At 38.6% G+C, this 8121-nt stretch overlaps 1 long non-coding RNA gene across 1 annotated transcript; it reads right to left on the reverse strand.

Annotated features, from left to right (window-relative positions):
* Nucleotides 1–584: 584 nt before the first annotated feature.
* LOC125394568 (uncharacterized) lies at nt 585–3579 on the reverse strand. The gene is made up of 2 exons (XR_007230267.3): nt 3507–3579; nt 585–834 (listed from the first exon to the last, which is right to left on the reverse strand). It is a non-coding gene; the product is annotated as an uncharacterized LOC125394568 (long non-coding RNA).
* Nucleotides 3580–8121: the final 4542 nt, after the last annotated feature.

Genomic DNA, 8121 nt, shown 5'->3' on the forward strand with positions numbered 1-8121 from the left:
CCAATGCTGGGCTTACAAGAACACATTGTCATGCATGACTTTATATGGATTCCAGGGATTCCAACTCAGGTCTTTATACTTGCAAAACAAATACTTTTAGCCTCTGGGACATCTCTCTAGAATTTGTTGCGGGGGGGGGCAGCAGTGGTGTTTAATAGGACTTTCTTATAGGATAAGAATACTGTAGATAATACTAGTGTGGCTTTACTGCTTCCTTTGGTTTTAGGTTCAATTTCTTTTTAACAGCTGTAAGTAATTTAGAATATAGGCAGTGATTTTAGCTACAAAACAGAATCACAGACAGCATTTTTATTGTACAGGAAGTTATATTTTAATAGAATATCAAATAGAAAATCGGAAAGAAGACATACTTTTTTAAACTAATAAAAATTTCCAAAGTCACATTCCAAAAAGATGCGTTTCAATAAAAATGAATTACGAGATTGCTCTTTGCTGGTGACCAAATCTAAATGCAAATACATTGTTTTCCTTATTCCTTTAAAAATTTCAGCAAACATCATACATAAAATTATAGGACAACAATCAATGGAACCAAAAGATTATATTTCATTGTTTAAAACACATTTGATATTTATAATAAACTTTTATTTTTGATAAAGATTTTATGCAACAGTGGCAAATTAATGTCTCTAAAACTTGTTGAATATTTTCAGTTCATGGACAGCAAAACACTCAAATCAAGGACTGGAGAGGTGGTATAGTGGCTGCTCTTCCAGAGGACCTGAGTTCCATTCTCATGATACACATGGTGGCTCACAACTATCTGTAATTCCAGTTCCAAGGGATCTGATATCTTCTTGGCCTCCTGAGACTCTAGGCAGGCACAGACATACATGTAAGTCATCATTAGTACACATAAATTAATAAAATAAATCTTTTAAATTGAAAAATTCATATCAGAGACATTATTGATCAGAAAAATGCGCTTTAACTGCTTTCTTTTTTCCCCTTCCTTCCTTCCTTCCTTCCTTCCTTCCTTCCTTCCCCCCCTCTGTTTTCCTTCTCCCTCCTCCTCTGTCTCTGTCTGTCTGTCTTTCTCTCTCTCTCTCTCTCTCTCTCTTTCTTTCTTTCTTTCTTTCTGTCTCCCTCCCCCTCTCTCTTTCTCCCTCCATCCTCCTCTGTCTCTCTTTCTTTTCCTCAGACAGTCTTATCACGCAGTGCCCTAACTTGTATCTCACTCACTATGTAGTCCAGAACGTAAACCAACCCTCAGAGATCTGCTTGCCTCTGAGTACCAAGGTGTATGCTTCCATGCACTACCCAGTTCACCTCTGGAAAGATTGCCATTTAGATTCCTAGCGGTCAGGGTTAATTCCAGAGTAACACAAGCATTGTTCTTTGTAACTCTCAGTAATTTTTTGACTTTTCCCAGTGTTGTGATAACTACTTGGCTTACTTGTTTCACCTCATCAGCCAAGCCAAGTCAGAATAGAGTGTAGAAAAGATAGTTGAGGCCAAATAATACATTGTGGTTAAAATCACTTGCCTCATGTAAATATAGTCTTACTGAGAAAGTATTTGTCGTGTGTATTGCCAGCAGTAAAACTATGTGGTCTTGTAAACCCAGTGTGAGGGTCCCACCTTTCCTCTATGTAGAACATCAAATACCTGGTCAATAATGTAAAAAGTAAGATGGTACATCATCCAAATTAAGTGAAAAAGCTTTGATATTTGAGAATAAGCAAAACCCTTTTTTTGTTTCAACGTAACATTTTCTTTGAAATGGTTATGGCAAAAATTATTGTTCAGAAGAAAGAAAGACATCCTAAATTAACAACTGCCATCCCAACTGCTGTGTGTTGCAAGTCATTGACTACCCTGGAAGAATAATTTTCACTGATATTACATTATGTATTACAATAAATATCTCTTTGTCTGGGTCTCGTGTCGGCTGGTTTATAGTGGGGTTTTTTTTTTCAGTGCCATCCTCATGGCCATTCATTAGCCTAGTGCAGGCATATAAGGAAAGTTTTCCTCACTGCCGGATTCAGCAATGTGTTGTAGCTACATTGTGTAAGGCGAGCTTGCCAAAAGAGGCTGGTGGAGGAGTGCTGCGTGACTCTGCAGACGTTCTGGGAATCCTCCCACACTTACCAACTGGATAAACAAATATTGTTGTCAAGCTTCATATAAGAACTAAACTTGGAATTCTTGGAAAACAATTCATACTAATTCCTTACATGTTCCTTTCTTCCTGGAATCCTAGTCTTTGATCATTGTCACCTGTGTGCAGTTCTCTGCAAAGCCTGCCACAGTATTTTTACATTCGTAGCATCAACAGCAATATCTCCCCTCTTCTACAATCTACCATGTAGTAGGCCCCAGTGGAATTAGCACGATGAAAATCAGTATTTCTCATGATACAATCCCAAAGAAAAAAATCTGTTTTGAAGTACTTTGGTGTGAGTGTAAGTTTCTTAAGTTTCCTTAGTTGGTTTCCTCGTGCACAAAACAGGATTGAAAAATAGAGGTTAGTTGTCTTTTGTCTTTATCTCTGTTAAATGCGGCTGGTTTGTTGTCTCTGAGGTGCAGTGATGGGCATGACTAGCATGTATTCAATGGGCAGCCCGAGAGACACCATGGAAACATCCTGTGGAAATCTCAGCACTCACACATATGTAGGATACCTGGTGTTATCTGCATGGTAGAAAATGAGGCAGGTGTTATATTTGTACTATGAAAACAGCACCTGGAATGGTGGAGCAGGCCCAGTTACAGAATCTAAGCTACAAAATATGCTTACAAATATCAGCTTTTACACACATGGAAGTGGGTATCTGAGCGATGTGTGTGTAGGCAGAGTGTACAGATGAACTATCTAGGATTTAGGTAGCCTGGAGGAGGCCAGAGCTCCCAATCTCATTTCATCTATAACCTTGAACTTTCAGTGTGATTTCTTTTTTATTTAAAAGGGGAAAATAATGATTTCTCTTTTAATATCATTAAATTATGGAGATAATGTAAGAGTATGAAAATGATTCATAATCTAAAATGGAGCATGGAACGAGAAGCACTGTTACTCAAAGTTTGTACACATATAAACACACACACACACACACACACACACACACACACACGTGCACGTGCACGTGGGGGGTGGAGAAATAACAAATGTCATCAGTGCCCTGCTAGAAATCCTCAAAGAAGGGGTGTCTAAATCAGCGCTTTAAGACAGAGTGAATGCTCTTCTGAACACCACCTAGGTCACGGAATAGAACTTTGTCCAGTGTTCCGGAAGCCCCTCTGTGTGCTCCACTCCAGCCACAACTCACAGCCTCTCCCACAGGCAGCTCCTCTGCTTTTACAGCAATTACTCAATGGTGTTGCTTCATAGCTTTATCGGCCAAGTGTACAGCATTAGACACAGCCATCACGTCTTACCGGTTTTTAAAAGCAGTGCTTTTCAAGTTTCTACTAATATACCAGTGCCCTCCTCCATTTCTTTCTCATCCTTCCAATTCTGTTGAAGAATCAAAATATTTTACCCTGGAAGTTTCAAAGAGCCTGCATTTGGTGTTCCCACTCTTCGGAGTCATTGTGGTTTGCTCACCGTTTTCCTTTCTAATCAGTATTTAGCTAAGTGCAGACATTTCATCAGAATGCTTACGAATGTGGCAAGATTACATGTCAGAGACTGGGGAGATGGTTCAGTCAGGAACATGCTTGTCTTGCAAGCATGAAAAAATGAAAAAGCTGGGCATAGTGACTGCCCCTTCTTGGGGAAATGGAGATAGGAGGGTACTGTGGGCCTCCTTATCCAGCCAGCCTTGCTACTTGGTGAGTTCTAGGTCAATGATATACTGTCTGAAAATAAAGAAAGGTGAGTGACAGCTGGGGAAAAACTGGAGACTATTCTCTAATTTACATATGTGTGCATGCACATGCATACACACACACAACACATACACAAGCATACAGTTTGTGGGTTCTTCTAATTTGTGTCTGAGGGTCTTTCCTGGATGTTATAAGCCACTGATATCCAGTTCCTGAATGTTTTTGGTTCAGAAGAAATCCTAAAACAGTAATATTATTTTTTTCCTATATTTAGCAGCAATGCTTCACAAAGAGATATTCTCTTGTATGCATCCATCTTCGGCCTTCAGGCTCATAGTATCCAGCAGACTTTTCCATGAAGCAGGAAAATTTAAAGACAGTTTAGTCACTTTTATCTGTATCATGCAGAGTGTCTCCCAGACTCTTTCATTAAGCAGGAATCCCAAAAGACCATCTCATCTTTAGCCAAGTTCAGCAGTCCTCTCTCTGTGGGTTTTTCATGTCCAGTTTATACAACAGTCCAGACAAGAGCAGTTTTTTGTCCAAATGGCTAACCAACTCTATAAGGAGCCTCTTTGATGCCCATCTTCCTCAGGAAGTAGTTTGGTGCTGCCAGAAGCAGATGTGTCTCATTGTCATGAAAAGTCCTAAGTTATTGAAACATTTTAGATGTCATATTCTGTAGTCTTTGAAAGATATGAAGAATGCCTATCTGAAATATATCTATGCACATCTAGAAAATCTAACTAACATGACTACAAACTTGACTCTTATAGATGATTACCTATTAACCTATATTTCCTAATTATACATTACATTTTTAAATGAACTACACAATCACAATACCTTAATCAAGAGCAGAAATATACATATGACAAGATTGACCTTAAATTTATACCAATAAAGCAAAATCCATACCAATGCAAACTATTCATATCTATATCATATCCTCCTTTAACTGTAAAAGAACATTCATAAACAATATTTGGGAATATGGGCACTCCTACTACATTTTGCTTCTGTATTTATGTGCAACATATATTGTCTCTTTCACTTTTTTTGTCATAATTACAATGTTGACTATTTTGTTACTTGTATGTTTCCTTTAGTTTATTTTTTCATTTCAGAAATAATTTTACATCAGTTTAAATTCACATGACCTTCATATTACCTCATTTCCAAAGTTCTAACTCAGTTCATAGAATTCTATTTTGTTTTATGGTCCAGTTTAACACTGATTTATTAACTCATTTGTGATTCTGGGCACATTGTTTCTACCATGATTTCTTTTTATGTAGGGATGTTGCTCTTTATCATATATTGTTTAACAGGTTGGATATTGTTTCACTTCAGCATCTTTGTGATGCTCATTGTTTCCTCAGAAGATAACTGCCGACTGGTGTTTTTGTCAAAAACACAACCATATTACAACTTGATTTTTTGTTTGCAGTATTCCAGGTGCCAATCTGTTCTTGGAGGCTGCTTATTCAGTCCTGGCTACCCATTTTTCATGTTGTCCATTTTCCTGACTGCTCAGAACTGAAATAATCACCAACAAACTATACTATTTGCAATACTTTTTGGCCAATAGCTTAAACATATTGTTAGCTAGCTCTTATGTCTAGAATTAACCCATTTCCATTATTTTATATTTCAGCATGAGGCTTTGGCCTACCAGCAAGGTTCCAGCTGGCAACTCGTGTCTTTTCCCTCTGACAGCTCCAGGGCAGCTCCTGACCCTTCCGTCTTTCTCCCAGCATTTAGTTTAGTTCCCCACCCCACCTAGCTCTACTCTATGCTATCACAAGCCAAGGCAGTTTTCTTCATTCATTTAACCAATAAAAGCAGCACATATACAGAAGGACTTCCCACATCATTTTCTTATCATCCTGTTTATCTAGAGTTTTGCTTTCATTCACTCATTTTAAAAATTTGAATGTCTTTTCATTTAACTATTCTTTTTTTTCTATTTTTGCCAGCCTCCTTTTAAGTTTTATTCTTTTAAGTTTCTATCCATTAGTTTCTCATTGTGTGCCTTCCTGAAAGAACTTCAGCTGATTTACATTCTCAAGTTCATGTGCCCCAGATTTCTCTCAAAAACTACTGAGTGCCTTGCAATAAGCAGAAATCTGGAGCAGGCTCATGAAATTTCTGCTCACCCTACCTATACAGAGACTTTGAAGATGTGATGACAGTTACAATCAATTAACCTCAAACTTGTGAAGATTACTTTGAATTATCAATATGGACAGAAATCTCACACCAAAGCCAATCTGGATAGAAGTTTCTCAAAGTTGAGTTTCATAAGCCTCTCCCTGGTGCTTTGGAAGGTGGAAAAAAAAAGTCAGTAGCAAGGGATATGAGCAGTTTCAGAAGGTGACAGTGAGCCCTGGCCAGTAGCCAGTAAGGAAGTGGGGACTTCATTAGAACAACTGCATGAAATTCTGCCAATAAAGTGAACAAGATTAGAGGCACACCCACCCGAAGAGCTTCCACAGGGTGGTCCAGTCCCAGTGACACTTTGGTTTTGGTCTTCTAGCCTTGGAACAGAAGAGTTATCTAAGGCCACAGGATTCTTAGCCTACACACTTGTGAAATAATTTTTGAGTATTTGAAGGACAGTAAATTAGTGATAAGTTACAACAGCAAGGGAGACTCATACAGAATGCCGGCAAGATGGCTCAGTGGAAGAAGGCACTGGACACCAATCCTAATTTAACCTTTATTCTTGAGACTCAGGATGTGAGGGGGACATCAGTCCATGAGCACATCCACATATCCACCCACCCACTCCCACACAAAAGAGGAATTAATGTAATTAAATTTTTTTAAAAAGAAAATATACAAATATTAAGGTCCTAACTTGTTACAGGCCCGTTGTCCTTTAAAATTAACACTATTGGCCATTTGTGGATTCTCCTCTCCTTCAAGCATTTCATGACTTTCTTCTGCTTCTTCTCATTTTGGCACTGGTACAATCCAGATGGTAGCAATAGGGAATTTGTCCCCAGCATTTGTCTTTTGCAGTTCATGGGAATAAACTATAAATTAGCTTTGTTGACAATGCTAAACATACATTTATATTCCGGGATTCCTTTCTTCATTTCATATTCAATTTCAGAAAGATTAGAAGTCGTACTGCCACAATCTTCCTCGAACAATTCAGTCTTCCTGCTCATACTTGCCTGTGACTCTGACCTAAACGCAACCTTTTATAAACACTGTATAATTAACCTCATCTGACCTGTGCCTGCCAGGAATAGTTTACTTCATTTCCCTCAGCACTTTGGAACCTCATTGCCGCACATTTGATGTGGATGTGAGCCTAGGCTACTGTGAAAATGGCATTTGATTTCTCAGTAGAGGTGAGTGATACTTATTCCTGTGCCGGGAATAAGGCCATGTTTATTGGATTTTATTGACACCCAGCAAGCATTTTACCCATTAGATGAAGCCTAATGGTCTCACACAGATAATACTATAATGAGAAAATGTAGGTGAATTCCAAGACAATCGGCTTAGAAAACGTTATAAATGATGGAAATGTGGTGAATGAATAAGATTATAAATACACAAAAATGTCACACAATCCTTAAAAGCCTGAAACAATTAGAGGTAAGAGTATTGAGTGGATGAAGATTTTAGCTGAGGGAAATTACTTTGTCTCAAGTACAAAAGCCAGTGTCCAGCCCCTGCTATGCCACTGATTTTACAAAGGATAAAGAGAATTTGGGCTGAAGAGTCGGCTCGGCAGGACAAAGTGCTTGCCAAACAACTATCTGCAAAACCCCAGAAGTCTCATAAAAGTCAGACATGACAGTTCACATCTGTAATTCCAGAGTCCCAGAGGGAGACTGGAGGTCAATAAAGGACACACCCCAGAAGCCCATGGAGCACCTAGCCTGCTCAGCAAACAGCAAAGAGGGACCCTAGTCTCAAATGAGGTGAAAGACAAGGACTCACGCCTAAAGTTTCCTGAAGTTAGTCCCAGACCTCCAGAGTCACATAGCATATGCCTACTTTCACACACAATAATGAACACACATACATTACACACACACAAACACGTACACACTACATAGAAAGAATATCAAATTAATAATAACTATTAAAACTGTATACTCTTCTTGTAACATACTACAATGGTTTGAATTTGAAATGTTATCTACAGATTCTTTGTGCAATGTTTGGTCCCCACCTGATAGTACTATTTTGAGACATCCTAAAACTTTAGGAGTCATTGCCTCGCTGTGAGTTATAATTGCCTTGGTGCATGTGTTTGAAGGTTGCATTCGGTCTCTCATCCCTTCCCATTCTCTCTGTGTC

The sequence above is a fragment of the Myodes glareolus genome, chromosome 1, assembly GCF_982192425.1.
Source record: "Myodes glareolus chromosome 1, mMyoGla1.1, whole genome shotgun sequence".
Lineage (NCBI taxonomy): Eukaryota > Metazoa > Chordata > Mammalia > Rodentia > Cricetidae > Myodes > Myodes glareolus.